General features: G+C 38.3%; 1 protein-coding gene across 4 annotated transcripts in view; it reads right to left on the minus strand.

Moving 5' to 3' along the window:
• The window catches only part of LOC129769961 (uncharacterized), a 31,825-nt gene that overhangs the window by 13,061 nt on the left and 1,986 nt on the right, over nucleotides 1–16,778 (minus strand). The window lies entirely within an intron of this gene.

The following is a 16,778-nucleotide window of genomic DNA, read 5'->3' on the forward strand; positions in this document are numbered from 1 at the left end:
CAGATAGAGTTTATTTCGCTTATTAGGTCACCAAGAAAGTAAATGTTGTTCTGGAATTTTGTATGTGATTTGGTTTCGCTTGCCAGGAGCAAAACTTTCTCCACTAAGGATGACAGCTGCGCTTATCTCGAGCATATATTGTTCTGCGAGCAAAAGAATGAATCATCAAACAATTATCGTCAAATGATTCTACAAATAAAAAAAAACATTTCAGGGTGACCTGGTAGAATGGTTATTTCTAAATTTTCGTAACATTATAAAATAATATCCGCAGTTATAAACAAGCGACTTGAATCAAACTACAGCGTAGTTTTACGTCAACAATGCGGTCGTGTCTTGAACACAACCTCCTTTATTTTTTTTTTAATTTTTTCGTTAGGGTGACCATTTACATTTTAGGATGGTTCGAAAAATCAATTATTTCCACCTTCTCCAAAAATTCCTTTTTTTTAAATTCATAACCTTTGAGCCACTGAACCGTTTTAGATGATCGACATTTTTGAAAAAAGTTATTTTTGGGGAAAAGTTGAAAAAAAACATATTTTTCGGACCACCCTTAAATGGAAATGGTCACCCTAACGAAAAAATAAAAAAAATGATGGAAATCTGAGAACCACCATATCGGTTTGGCATGGAATGGCTGTATTATATGGATATTGGGTATTGGGTGCAAGGGCCTTACTAGCGAAAATCGAATATCCGATGCCATTTTGGTATCGATGATGGTGACTTCCGATCCGTTGAAAACGACTCTAAAAGACCGGAAATGGTATGAAATCCCACAATTCTATCGGGAACGATAGTGTTAGCATATATCCATGGGTACTCGAAGATTAGTTTTGTAGACTTTTCGAAACTAGGAATTTGTAGATACAGATTATAGATTTTTTGAGTTTGATACAGAATTTACAGGTTTTTGAGAATAACGTTCCGATAATAGTATGGCTTGATGTTAATAATATTTTTCCCATCTCACCTATTTTATTCATATAGCTTTTGAATCTGTTTCAGTGAGAATTATCTTTTTTCGACATTCATATGTAGCGTGATGTCCTACATTCTGACGCAAACTTCTGCGTTATCGGTTAGCGTTCCAATAAATAAATAATGCTGTTTATCCTTTTCTTACTAAAGCACAAAGAATGTAAATTTCAAAAGTCATACACCCAAACTGGCGTTGGCAGAAAAAAAATCATCTTTGACAGAAAAAAATGCTTTTTCGTGTGCTGAAGGGTAAAATGAACAAATAAAAGCATTTTTTTTATGAGTTTCAAAATGTTTGCATGTCTTCTCACATAGAAGACCTATCTTTCTCTCAGACCGAACGTCAGCTTGGAATTGTACAAAAAAAAATCCAAACGATGCAAAACAGGATACATAAAAATATCGAAAATTAAGATATCGGTTGTGTCACAAAAATTGTCTAATTTTGAAAGCTTTGTGCTCAATAACTTCATGAAGTTTTGGCACCAGTCGATTTGGACACTCCCTAACAATCTATTGTAATTCAATTACAAAAATTCCTATAGTTAATGGTATGAAATACCACAATTAGTAATGTGTTCCCATGGCCGAGTGGTTAGCGTCACACATTATCATGCCGGGAGTTCGGGTTCGATTCCCGTTCTGGCCGGGAGATTTTTCGTCCAAGAAATTTCTTCCGACTTGCACTGTGGTCACGCATATTGTAGAGCTTGCCACTCCAGAATACATTCAAGGCGCGTTTTTCGGCATAGACATCTGAACTGAGTACTACTAATAAAAATGACGCTTGTGATATCTCATTGAGAAGGCAAAAGTTCCACTGGGAACGTTAGTCCCATTCAAGAAGAAAAGTAGAAGTTGCATCGATCGAAAAAGGTAGTAATCGGACGGAGCAATGTCTGAAGAATACGGCGGGTGGGATAGGACCTTCCATTTCAGCGTGTCCAAGCATGTTTTGACCGGTTTCGCGACATGCGGTCGTACATTGTCGTGCTGCAAAATAACTTTATAGTGTGTAGCGAGTTCCCCTTCACGCAGAGGCGATTTTACTCACGCGTGAGGCTTCGCTTCTTGACATTTGCTCGTCTCAATTGGCTAGCTCACGAGCCGCCATCATGGAAATGATACATACATGTATACTTGAAAAGATCGTTGCAACTGTCACACGCACACACAGGCACTCACTCACGCTCGCACTCACCTTGTTCAGCTGTTGAAAACGTCGCCCGACGCGGTCTTGGCTCTCCAGCCCAGTGCTGCCTGGCCAGAGGCACCGCTGGCCTTCTCCTTCTCCTTCCTGTAGGCACGCTCCTCTGGCACGTTGCTTCCCACCGATTCTCTCTCCTTCTCGATCTTCCGTTCCCCGGCCGGTTGCCAGCACTCCACTTCCGCTACCTTCTCTCACTATTTCTTTTTATATTCACCTCTTTAATTCTCCCTCTTCACCGGAAACTGTCCGGTCCCTCACTTTTATTTCTCACTCCGCGAGTGTCTGCTCTTCGGAGGTTCGTTCACCTCACACCACGTCTTCAACCCATACAATAATTATCTTCTTTCTTTCTCACACTATTTTCTTTATCATTCCCCTCTCTCTCATTTTTCACCGGAAATTGCCGGTCTTCTTCTTATTTCTTCACTGGAACTTTGCTGGCATGGCAAGCACCCGCCATTGCAACTCACTCGGTGCGCACCGCGTGTGCGATCAATTTTCCGGCAAGTCGCGTCACCGGCGACACCCACAACTTGTGCCGCTGAACAGCCACACCAAGCCACCACAACTCGCTTTCAGCCACTTATCGCAAAATGATTTCCTTTTACACTGCGACTTCCTGCACGTGATCCACACCTCTGCACACTCAAAATTACTTTTTGCGCGCTTAATTCCACTATATGGCTGCCTAATCCACCCGCAATTAAGGCCAGGCTGCAGCACCACACCAGAAAACCACAAACTGCACCAAAACGCTACGTTCTCCCGTCCCGGAGAAAAGGCAAGCCAAAAGTAACTGATCGTGATTAAAACGTGTCCGTTCGCGCCGGTGGTAACAGGACCAGTCCCCCGCTTTTCCGTTTGAGTACAGCTTCGTGCCGCTGCTACTTTTGCTGGGTCATTGTGTTTGTGAGCGAATGCTTTCGTTTTCGCTGTGTTGCCTGCATCGGTGTTGGCAGTTTGCCTTTCTGCTTCGCTCTCTCGCAAGCGTGGTGCGGTTTGTTGCATGGGAGAGCATATGTACTTTTGCGTGTGACATTTGTATCGCATCATATTTGGCTAATGATGCTACAAGTGTCTTTGCTTGTATAGCGGCCGTTTTTTCTTCAGTGCACGGCTCAAACGCATCAATTGTCGTCAGTAGAGGTCCCCCGTAATGGTTTCATTCGGTTTTAGCAGCTCATAGTACACCACATCCAGCTGGTCCCATCAAATAGACAGCATAACCTTATGGCCGTGAATATTCCGCGCGGCCGTTGAAGTTGATGCATGGCCTGGATACCCCCGGATACGTTTTCCGACGTTTAGGATTGTCGTAATGGACCCACTTTTCATCGCCAGTAGCGATTCGATGCAAAAAACCCTTTCTTTTATGCCGTTGCAGCAGTTGTTCGCACGTGAAAAAACGGCGTTCGACGTCTCGTGGCTTCAATTCATACGGCACCTGATATCCTATCTTTCGGACAATTCCCATTGCTTTAAAAAAGATCGGATATGGTTAGCTGAGCTACTCCTAGTGTATCTGCAAGTTCTTGTTGCGTTTGTGACGGATCTTGATCGAGGAAAGCCTCCAATTCTTCATCTTCAAACTTTTTTGGCGGTCCGGAACGTTCTTCGTCTTCCAAGTCAAAATTACCACTTTTAAACCAATGCAAACCACATGTGACACGTTCGCTCATGCCATCCATCAACTTCCACCAAAATCCGATGACTTTCCGCAGCTTGTTTCTTCATATTGAAGTAATGAAGTAACACTCCCCGCAAAAACACTCTCGCTGGTACGATATTCGAAGTGGCAAAAAATATGTTGTTTACGCTTCAACTGAGAAAGACGCCGAATGACAGTAGCTTTCCAACGAATGTCTGGAAATTTGATTCACAGGAATAATAATCGAGTTTACCGTCTGTTGTAAAACCGAAGAAACTTACCGATACACCTAATAGCTTTTAGGGACATCTGATGAATCATCAAATTGTGGAACGACGAAAAGTCGTAAAATTGGAATTTAAATAAAAAAAGTTTCGATTAATTTATTTCGAATGAAAAATTCCGGTCCTATCCGTATCCCATGCATTAGCTTCATAGTAACTGTATATTTCCTTTTCAATCGTTGGCAGTTCTTCAGTTTTTGAATTATTGCCTTATTATATTACCTAAAAGCATCAACGTTACGCAATGTAAACAAGCATGCCCTGGTAACTGAATAAACTTCCATAACTCCTCAATGACGCATTGTTTGCTCATGTATACAGTGTATATGCCTACCGGTTAGAGTGACAAATAAAATGGGCATCTCGAAATTTTAAAGAGAACTTGATTAAAAATGTTGATTCCCACGAAAAACTACCCTATGCAAAATATCAGCCCAATCGGACTTCATTTACTAGTGTCGCATAGCCTTCAAAGTTTAAGTTTTTTGAAAACCGAAAAATCACCCAGGGGGGAGTAAAGGAAATCGGGGTTTTCGAAAAAAAATTGTTGATGGCAAATGTTTTCAAATTACATCAAACGTCGAGATCTAGACCAGACGAACTTCGTCCCGCCAAAAATAGATTTTTTGATTTGAATACTTTCAAACATCCACGTTTTCTTACTAAGTGAACGTTAGTGAGTCCAATCACTGAACTCTTCATGTGATTGATTACCCTTTACAATTTCCTTTTATTATAAATTGCCTGGTACTTCTACAAAAATTCGTCCTTATAATAGAAAATTATTTTCAGACACAATTCTTGTTCAAGATTCTTCAAGCATTTGGAAATAACATGTTCCTCCGTTGCATGGAATACATGTTTGATACAGAGAGTATTACAAAATGAAGACAGCTCAAATCGGACCATTCCTTTCTCGGGTTTAGGGCACACCAACACATTTGACCTTTCATTTTTGTTTATGTAGATAAAGGGTATAGGAATGCGTTATTCCGTCTGAAAATCCTTTTCCACTTTCGAACAAAAATCAATTTCGTTAGCGCCAACATCAAATTGTTAGTCCATTAATTAGCTTAGCTAATTGTAGAACATATGGGAAAATCGCTGCAAATACAATAAAAATGCGAAAATGTTTAGACTTTGATAATGGGTGAATTTGTGTAACTACCGACTTATTTCTGTTGACAGTGTATTTGTTTGCGTTCACAAGCAAGCAAACCTGTGTTCCACCGATTGCCCGGATTGTTTGAAACATAGGAGACGATCCTTTAGACAGGTCCGTCGGACGGCATACATTTACCTTGTGCATTACGTTTGCCCGGTTAATTATGCATATCATGCATTTTGATTGTCTGGTTGCGTCGACTGTTTCATATATATTCCATTCTTATCCTCGTTAGATGGGGAATTTGCCGATCTCAGCATAAATTTTATTGCGAAAAAAAATCATGATCAAAATTGCACTTCAGTGCCATAATACGTTTGTGCCAAAATCCTCAGCTTTCTTTTATGTAAACGGACTGCGCCATCTATATGAATGAACAAAACTTCATAATACGTTATAAAACTGCATTCTTTCACTTTTCATTATTTTGAAAAGGATTTTATTCAACGCCGCTATTTCTCAAATTGCACTACCCACCAAAAATAATTTTTGAATGGAAATGAACGTCTCCTACGTATTCTCCATTTACCGATAATAGGCATTAATTTTATATTATATTGTATGTTGTCCAATCAATTTGTGCTCAATTCATGTTTTTATCGTGTAGGTCTCACTACTAATAATTTGTGTAATTGTGGTCCAGGATGTCATAATATCGAGTATGTTGTTTGGTTGTGTAAAAATGCAATAAATGAATTTAAATGGATGCTGATTCAGAAGATCGAAAGGGTATACCCACGTAAATCAGATTATGATAGCTTGAGTAGTCGCGATCTTACAGGGCTATAAAGGTATTACAAACAATGTTCCTGACAACGTGGTAACGAAGGAGATGATGCTATTTTTATCTATAATATATTTTTGTAGTCATAGATTGATTTGACTCAAGCTTATATTTATGTAGGTTTTAAATATTTAGATTTGTGTTTAAAAATGATACATGATGACTCTTTGTTTTGTTTCTGCATGATTGAATAAACTGAAGATAAGGGTAGTAATGGCTTTAATGATATTATTGTGTACATTTTTGAACAGAATGCGGTACCGAATTTACCACGTTATGTCATCTAACCCGTTTAAAGGATACAAGTACATACAGGAAACGGTTTTTCCAGGGCATCCATTTGATGTATCAAAAGAGAAAAAAATACAAATTTTCAACAATGAAAAACTCAGTTTAAATGCAATTACTACACACAATCACAGTCCTATGTCAAGATCCCGTCCGTGCCCCTAGGCTCAGACGCATCAACTTTTATATATGTGTGAGTATTTTTCGTGTACGATACAAACAAATCAATTGTCAATGTTTTCTTCAGGTCAAGAGGTGGATGGTCGTCCTTGACTTGACAAATCGTTCATCCCTTCTCGATCGTCTTTGAATGCCTTATAGCATTCATACAATCGTGTTTTCGACATAGTTGAGTCACCTAATGTATTCTACAGCATTTTCAACATTTCGGCACAAGAAATTTCGTTTGCAACAGAAAATTTCATCAATCTTTGACCAATAGAATTATCCATCCCAAAGATCAACGAGCAAAAAAAAGTTAACTTGCTCTTAACCCATTAACGACCAAGCTGTCAACATTATTTTTTTAACGAACTCCATTGGTGTAATTTTGAATTTTAATTTTCCGTTTTGCGAAATGACAAAAAACCGATAAATCGTCAAACAAAAACATTGGCTAAAACCTACATTCAGGATCCTGTAGGAGGTTCAATCCAATGGTTTTTTTTCTACATCACAATTTGTGTTCTTTTATCATTACTGTAAGAAAGTTTACATATTTTTGCATTTTAGAAGGTTTTGTTTTTTATTAGGTTATGTACTTTTCGCACATAGTTGCTTTAATCCGAATTAATTTTTTATTTTTTATCCCATTTATTTATTTTAGGCTCATTAGCATTTTAGCTGTAATAGAGCCGGATTTTAATCGTGTACATGTCATATGGTTATCATATCTATAATTAGCACATTACACAGTTGTCATTTGCCAGTATTCCACTTCTATACCAACATATGGTACATTTACACAGTAGCCATTTAGGCGTAAGAGTATTCTTTCTGTTCTTCCATTATCCAGTTAAAGCACAAAAATGATCTTTATATAACACTAAAAAAAATACTTCATAATAATAAACTTTTTATATAAATATAAATATACAAATACTTCCTAATAATAAAATTTGCGTATCATTCGAATATATCTTTATTTCATGTAAGTGTTACATTCGGGTATATGTTACATTCAGGTAATTGTTACATTCGGATAACTGTAGCATTCGGGAAATTGTTACACTCGGGTAACTGTTCCATTCGGGTAATTGTTCCATCCGGATAAATGTCGCATTGGGGTAAGTGTCAGTTCGGGTAGATTTTACATTCGGGTAGCTGTCGCATTCGGGTATTTGTTACATTCGGGTGAGTGGAATTCGGGTGAGGTCTTTCGGGTAACTGTCTTTCGGATGTGTGGCTTTCGGGTAAATGTGACCCAATCGTTGTATCTTCCGGCGTCGTCTTGAGGATGTCATTGATAAGAATAGGATTTAAAAGAAATACCATAAATTTTCGCATTTTTTTGTCGCACCCTGTACATTGAAAATTTAATGGAACCAGGATGGAAAACATTGAAAAAAGAATCAATTTTTAGCAATCGAATCGGTAACACACATTGACGATGAAATGTGAACACGAACGATTCGATGAAACGTGAGCTTTCGTGTTTTCGACACGCGACGGAAGTTTCACGCAAATGTGTTGAGTCAATACGACATTCTACCTGTACGGTAGAATGTCGTAAACGATTCCACAAACCTTTCATCCGTTCGCTAATCGCTCCGAAGATGAAGGGCACATAAATCTTGCATGCGTGTATGCTAATCAACTGGGGGAAAACCCCGGTGGAAACGGTACGAGGAGGTCCGTTTCGCGTATCTGCTTATTTTGTGTGGCGGAGTTTCTGTTCCAACGCATCGAGCAGCAGGTGGTTTATTTGTGGAGCGGGCAATAATCGTAATGAATGAATTATATCATGACTTGCGTACCTCATTAGCGAACAGGTAGACGGACTAAGGGAGGAACATAGATAAGAATCTCAACACAATAATCAATTGAAATGGATCCTCTGAATCCACTGAATACGAACACTATTGCCGCATTAACTCCATGACCGACAGAAGACTAGAGAGTCGTGACAAAGGAGCGGAAAAATAATCACTCAATGAAGCCTTCAATCTTTTCGAAACATCGCATGCAAATGAGATTTCCACTTCGAGAAATTTGAACAGGAAAAACCGCACGCTTCCATAGTCACGTACGGAAACGGTCGGTTGGCTTCTTCGAGTGCTAAACGGATCACGTCCCCATAGTTTTAAACTGGCTTTCGAGTGGATCAATGGTTTCTCAATAATTCATGAGACCGACGGTCCGTTTGAATGCGAGAGCCGCCTTGGCGCGAGGCGAATGATCCTTAAATTCAATCATATCTGGCTTTCCACGATGCTAAAGCAGCTTCATCTTTTGACGTAAGTTGCGGAAAATGTTAGTGTCGAAGATACTAACCGCCATGACATGACACATTTCTGCCAGCGCCTATGAAAAAGTAATAAAACTGAATGAACTCGGAATGACTGAATCCTCGGAAGGCAAATTTACTGTCACCGGTTCTGCCACTGCTAACTAATTGATGTGGGAGGAGTTTGGATGACAGGAAAAACTTTTGTGTGTCCCAAAGAATGGGCGCGGGGGTGTGGGTTTGTTTTATGTTGTTGCATGATACACATATACACACTGCGTATGCCGCGGAACGGCGGAAGAAGAAGGATTGGATTGGTTTTATTGTCCCGTTTGTGTTTTCATTTCAATTTTCCATATGAGAGCATGAAGCCCATCAGCGTGTTGGAGCGATACCTCGGAGACACGAAGAACACACAGAGTGCTGTTGACACGGATGGAAGATCCCAATCCCAAAATTAAACATGGAAATGTAATAACATTAACGTCAGTTAACCCGTCTGATTGTCTGTCTGCCGTTTGGGATGAATATTGCGCGCGCGGTCAGCAATAAATAAAACAGGCATTCGACGTGAAAATTTTTAATGCGAGTGTGTAGATTTATTTATATGCCATTTTTGGTTAGTCATCGGGGGAATGTCGGTAGCACCCCGGCAGTCGATTCTTTTCCATCGATATTTTTTTTGCTGTGCAAAGGCATAATTTTATCTCTAATTTTGCTTCGTTCAGCAAAATGTCAAAAGCACTTCCGCTTTCCCATCAAGACAGAATGTTGTGCATGTCAAAGTAGTGTAGGCTTGTTAAGGTATTCCAATTTGTCTACTCGGCAAATGTGTGAGTTTTTTTCCCCGCCACTATATTGTATTTTCAATTTATGGCATTCGCAGGCTAGAGCATTAGTCCTTGGAAGATAAATCTGCTATCGGGAAATACGTAGAAGGGTATATCAAACTAGAACTACATTCGAAAAAGTTTTTCGAGGGAAGAATTTCGTTCATGCTGTTTTCTTATTATATAGCTAGCTGAATAGCGATGTGTATGGATGGTTTTGGGAAAGCGAAGTGTATTTCATTTTGTGGCCGTCCAGTCTACCGAGATTAATTGTATAGAAATTCTATACGAGAGTGTCTTGCTCTGTTTTAAGATATGCGATCTTCTGTTACTATCCTAACATAGTTTCCGCCCGTGAGATCCCTCGAACTGTGTCTCAGGGTTGGCTAACTATTGAAAAAAGTTTAGCCATCAAAATCAAAATGATACTCTCCTTTTCTTGAATGGCGCGAGCGTTCCCAGTGGAATTTATTAATTTTTATTTTTTATTTTCATTAATACTTAGTTGAGAATATGCCACCTCACACGCCTTGAATGTATTCTTAGTGGCAAGCCGTTAAAAACGCGTGTACCAGTGCACAATGGTCCAGGAGATGCATTTACGTGGAAATTACCATTTTGAGCTTGACGGTTATTCTCTAGACAAAAACTGTCTTCGATAAAGTTGTTACATATGATAGTTATCAAAAATAGGGTGACCAATAGGGGTTTTTAACTAAATTGCATTACGGGCAACCATGAACAAAACGGTTTTTTTAATCTAGCTTTTATATATGATTTGGGTTTTCACCCAAAAACTCATGATTTCAATTTTAATCTACTTAAACACAAAAAAGTCACAGGAGGGTTGTGTCCGAGACACGACCGCATAGTTGACGTAGGATTCCGTTAGGCTATCTGTTGATTTTAGATATGTTTGAAGAATTATATCGTTAAACTCGTTACATCGTTAAATGATGATTTGGTGACCATGAGAAGGGCAATTTTGTTTGGTAGTTGGTAGTTGGGTAAAGAAAACGCAATTGAAATGGCGAGCAAATCAAATACATTGGCTAATCGGGAGGAAGTCGAAATTAAAACTAGAGTTCAAACTACTTCTATACAAATCCATGCTGAAGCCTTTTTGGCATTATGGCTGCCAACTTTGGTAAACAGCTTCAGCAAGTAATATAGAAATCATCGAAAGAGTACAAAACGAGCTGCTAAGACAAATTACTCGCGCCCCTTGGTACATCCGCAATAGTGTCATACATCGTAACTTAGGGATGGCGACGGTTAAAGAAGAACTTCATAGAACGAGGAGGAAATATGCGGAAAAGGTGAAGAATCATCCAAATCCAATAGCAAGGCGACTCGGCCAACCTATGGTAACCCGTCTGAAGAAAAAAACCTTATTTATTTGAACGTGGTCAAACGTTAGTGTTGTGCTCCAGCACACATGTGAAATTTTAACTGTAAGAATTGATAACAAACGTAATACTTTATTAAACTAAATGCCTTACCAAATATTGTTATTTCCACATCATGGAAGACTCAATGAATGTATGTATGAAAAAAAAAAGTTGGGTATTGTTTGTTCACTCCACCAGTGTTTACCGAGTGATGATGACAGAAGTATGGTAAACAGTCGTTGGGTGGTGTGTATCGGATAGAAGATATCGAAGTGGAATGAGATATGATGATAACCGCCCTCTGTGACCCTAGACGAAATGCCTCCTGTGTTATGTATGGATGAAATAAAGAAAATTACTTACCAATGTTATATGGTCGGTGTTAAGTCAAAGGGGACCAAGTCGCAAAATTGAAAATTTCGAATTATTGAATATATTTGGTTATGCATTATGTAAGCTACATACCATATTTATCAGATTTGGAAAATCTCACATACAGCAGGAATAACGGATCGAAATTGTTATGATTGATCAACGAAAATCACGCATAGTATGCAGTCAGAGCGGACCATGTACCATTTACCATGGCGAAATGGCTCTATATCATGTGCGGACAGAGTGGACCATGTGACAACAATTTAACAATTTCCAAGCGCCGAATTCAAACCAAAAAAACTTTTTATTGAAGCTTCTAGGTACCTTGTCGAAATGAGCTTGAACCCGTTAGTGTAAGATGTGCACATTCTAAGTATATTAGAAAATAAACTTGTTCTACTCCGACTGAACGGATCAGGGAAAAATGCTGCTCTTCAGTGTGAATGATCGAAAAATGTACTATTTCAGAATGTGATTTAGGCTGTAGCGATGACAATGAATTTAAATTTGACGATTCTATTGACGAATACTGTCTAAGATGATTGAAAATGGGAAGTTTATGCTTAACATGTTTGCCATGCAATTAGATTCATGCCAGCAGTAGATGGCAGAGAATATTATGCCGAACGCAGACAAATGATTATCCAGTTCCAAACTCACAATCCTTCTCGCTCTAATTTTCATGATGTTTTCTACAACTATCGTGCGTCAAATGATTGCCAGAGAGTAAATAACATTTCTAAGAACAATATTGAACAAAAAAATTAAATGCTTTGAAAATTGCAGAGCATTAAACTCATCATAAAAATGTTACATGGTCCGGTCTGACTTAACACCGACCATATGAGATCATTCTGAATACCGAACACAATTATCAATTTTTCTCATCAGTAAAAACATGTTACTTTAATATAGAGAAAACATATTTGAAATGGAACATGTAATTTTGTTTTATAGTTTTACTTTCTGAGCGTTTATTCAACCCAATGCGAATTTTTAGTGTACAACACCTAATACTATATGTCGAGCATATAAGGAATCACTTTCTCGAATATTTCTTCACTTTTCTAATTTTTTCTCGCCGCATGAACTTTCCTTGAGTGAAAATGAAACAGACAGCTTAACCCGAACGACACGTTCTCGAACGGGAACACACTTTGGTTTTTATTTATGAAAATTGAAATAAATCTTTTCCTATATCAAGTCATTTTTAACACAACTGCTACCATATACAATTTTACAATTACACTTGTGCTAAATTTTTCACAATACATGATCGGTCATTGATATGAAATTTCACGAACATTGAAGTTCCAAATTCAAATTTTATTTGCTAGAATTAATCGAACCACTCACCCTACTTGCAATATAAAAATGTCCCTGACTTGCATATATTTGCAATGCCGATTTCCCTCGGGCATCTTGGTTTTGATGTTTCTGTTAGAGAACACATTTCGGTAGGAACAAAAGCTCCCCCTACTTTCATGTATTTGCAATGTCGATTTCCCTTCGGGCATCGTGGTTTTGATGTCTCTGTGTCGCATGTGTCGTCAATTCCGACCAATTAGAAGTGTATATTTCCGTTAGATTAGGAGCTGAGATTTTTCAATTGTTCGATAGTTAGTTTCATGACATATATTTTTTTATTCAATATAAAAAAATGTAAGGGGTTGTATCTAGGACACGACCGCATTTTCGACGTAGAACTTCGCAATTATATTATGCAATCGACTTGTTTACCACTTCGAATATTATTTTAATTTTAATTCATCGATTTTTTTTGTAATAGATTATGTTCTTCGTTACAAGTAAATTTGATGAACGTCCTTTTACGTTTGATATGATGGCTGGGACTAAAAAAATATGTGAACGGAAGAATTGTCAACCGATCATTGTATTCTACATATTCCTCTGAAATTATTGCACATCTCATGTTTACGTAGTTCTCGAACCCCGAAAGTTCATTCACCTCTTGTATCTGAAATGACGATTTTCCAGGCTTCTCAGTTTAAAAGTACTTTTAAGGGAAACATATTCCGGTCTGCACAATGACAAGCGAGTACAAAAGTACTCAACACCAAAAAATACCCCCCGAATTGCATGAATCTGCACATTAATTTTTAAGTAGGGAAACACAGCTCGGTGGGAATAAAAATACCCCCAACTTTCATGTTTTGACAAAGCGGATTATGCAAATTATTGCAAAGCGGATTTCCACAAGAACATCGATTTTGAAGTCTGGGTTTGGGAAACCGTAAATCGGGCCAATCAGAACTTGGCAGTGAGGGCGTTCAGATAACGCTTGACGTCTTACAGTTATTCAATTGTTCATCTTGTTCATCCAGTTTTCATGAATTTAAACCGTTTAGAGATAAGCGAAATGTAATGTATAGGATATTAAACAAATCTTAGAGAATTTCCGATTCGATTTCCGACTTTATTTCATAAAAACAGGAAGTGGGTTATATCTATGGTATAACCGCAAGGGTGACGTAGGACTATCGTTGATTTAGAGATCATTTGTTTGAAGTTGAATTGAAGTTGAATCTGAATTCATTCCCGAATGAATGAATATTTGGAGAACTTCGAAAACGCGAGCGTTACGTTGGAGGCACAAGGTTTTATGCATCCAATATTGGATACGGGAATATCCTACTGATGGGGAAGAATAATCTTCAGAAGTTATCCTGTTAATTGCGATTGATTGAAAAAGCACAAAACCAAATGTATTTGGTCACAGTGTTACATGGATAGAAAACATTAAAATAAACTCTTTCACATGAATGTAATTTTTAAATTCCCAGAGGAACTGGCAGATTATTTTCCGGATCTTTCTCGATGCTGAATGGCATCCAAACGGAAAGAATTCCGCGCGTGTATGTGTGTGTGTAGCGGCTGCTTCGAGATCTTCCCGGGGAACCGTTTGTGGCATCACTCTCCTCCTGATGGATTTCCTTCTGGTCTAAGGTGCACAAACAGGCTCTTGGTGACACCATTCATCCGCGCTTTCATGATAAATGAAGAGCTTCACCACAACAGCGACAACATGCCCCAATCGCTGTTCAATTAGAACTGAGTGGATTTCCGAGCGGCGCTCGCTTATATACCGATTGGTGATTTCAATAGCCTGTTTTGAAAGCAAATTTAAGACTATTGAAACAAGTTTTTGGATCAGAAAGTAACAAGTATAGCACGCGTAGACATTTTATCTTTCGAATGAAGTGTTTATCATACCATTTCGTTCAGTTGTTTAGGAGCTATTAACACTCAAAATCTCGGTCTCCGGCGTAACGCTTTCGTTTTCGAAACTTTGATTTTACACCCCAGTACAGAAATGAAAGACGTAATCCTACGTCAAAACGTGACCTGTTTTCTGATAAAAACAAACAGGAGTATTACAGGAGGACATTCTATTATGCAAATTAAGATGAACAAAGATGTAAAGCGTTAGCTGGCCAATTAAAATGTATAGAACTTTGTATTAATCAAAAACGTATAAGAAATAAAAATGAATTCATGCAAAAAAAAAATATGCCAAAACGGGCGCTGGATGTTCTTCGGCGACTGATTTAGCCAAGACACCCTCATACCAATACACCTGAAAGACTCATGTTTTCCTTTTTTACGCTATTTTCGTTTTGGATATTTCCGCCAAATAGCAGAGTCTTTCGGCGAGGTTTTCTTATTCTTAAAATTGCGAAACCCGGCGAGCGCCTCGATTTGCCGTACATTCAATACATAGAAAGAAGAGACAATCCCAGATCCACACAGGAGCGATTGTGTGGGATCTGAAATTCTAAATAACGAAACGAGGGGCTTCCAAATGTCGAAATCAGTACCGTGCTACAACACATTTAGTTAGGAACAAAATCTCCCCTTACCTTCATGTATTTGTAATGCCGATTTCCCCCAGGCAGCTCGGTTTTGATGTCTCTGTTAGGGAACACATTTCGATAGGAACGAAAGTCCCCCCTACTTTCATATATTTGCAATGTCGATTTCCCTCAGGCAGCTTGGTTTTGATGTATCTGTTAGAGAACACATTTCGGTGGTCACAGAAGCTCCCCCTACTTTCATGTATTTGCAATGCCGATTTCCCCCAGGCAGCTTGGTTTTGATGTCTCTGTTAGGGAATACATCTCGGTAGGAACAAAAGCTCCGTCTACTTTCATTTAAATTTCTGTAGTAACAAAAGTTCCCCCTACTTTCATGCAGCGTTGCCAATGTTCCAGTTTAAACTGGATTCTTCCAGTTTTTCTCTCGATCCAGTCATCCAATTGAACCCCTTAAATCTTCCAGTTTTTTGGAATATCGTCCAGTTTTATCCAGTTTTTTCTTTTCTGTGCCCTAGTTTTATCCATTTTATGTAAAATAAATTTACAATGATAAATATTATCTGTCCCTCCCTCTTCCTATCCCTTATTTTCTTACATTTATCATTCAACCTTGGGTCGATCTCTCTTTTCTACGACAGGCGAGGTTGTAATTCGGTTTTTCCCATTTTGTTCAATCGCTCGGTGTTTTATCGAAAATTCCAAAACGAAGAGCTTTCCCGAATGATATAACTTATCAAACTACTTTAAAAACAGGGTATCACTCAATTGTTAATTTTATTTAACAGCCTACCCAAGAATCAATGTGCTACACTGTGTTTCAATTTATATAAATATCGGATGTTCCAAACCATTCTGGAGTTCAGACCAATTGATCTACCATTCCACTCGCGACTGGTACAATGTCCATAGAAAGAAAACTTACCCAAAAAAGTTCATAGAGTCCGCGAGCTATGCAGGCTCTGAGTTTATATAAACATCAGATTATCGAACTATACGCTACACTCTTCTATCAGCGATTTTATGGATTTTATGAAGCGATAAATACGAAACTCTTCATGTTTTGCCCAAATAAAATCATACATCAAATATTGTTTCACAGTAATTACAGTTACAGTTTTATGAACTACATATAAACACTATACTGCCGTTCTACGCATAGTTGTCCCATGTTACTTTTTGACGATTTTCACTTTTCTTCATAAAACGTTGTTGTTATGCATAATCTTATGGAAAAACACAAAAAAAAACCCAGCTTTCAAAAAACAACATCAAGCTCAATTGTCCCATGTTGATATTCTATTCATAACTGTCCCACCATGTCTTTTTTGTAAATCCATATCGAATAAATCGGTTCAAGTACAAGAATTTCATGTCATACTTTCAGCAGGGCTAATGCACTCATTTCTGATTTGGAAGAACGAACTAATTTTGAAATTAATAGGAAAAGATTACCGGAACACGTATACACCTTGCTAGCGAATGTCTAATAACAATGAGATTTATATTCTGCGAAGGTGTTGCAGATCATTCATTTGTT

The sequence above is a fragment of the Toxorhynchites rutilus genome, chromosome 2 (genome assembly GCF_029784135.1).
Source record: "Toxorhynchites rutilus septentrionalis strain SRP chromosome 2, ASM2978413v1, whole genome shotgun sequence".
In the NCBI taxonomy this organism is placed as follows: Eukaryota; Metazoa; Arthropoda; class Insecta; order Diptera; family Culicidae; genus Toxorhynchites; species Toxorhynchites rutilus.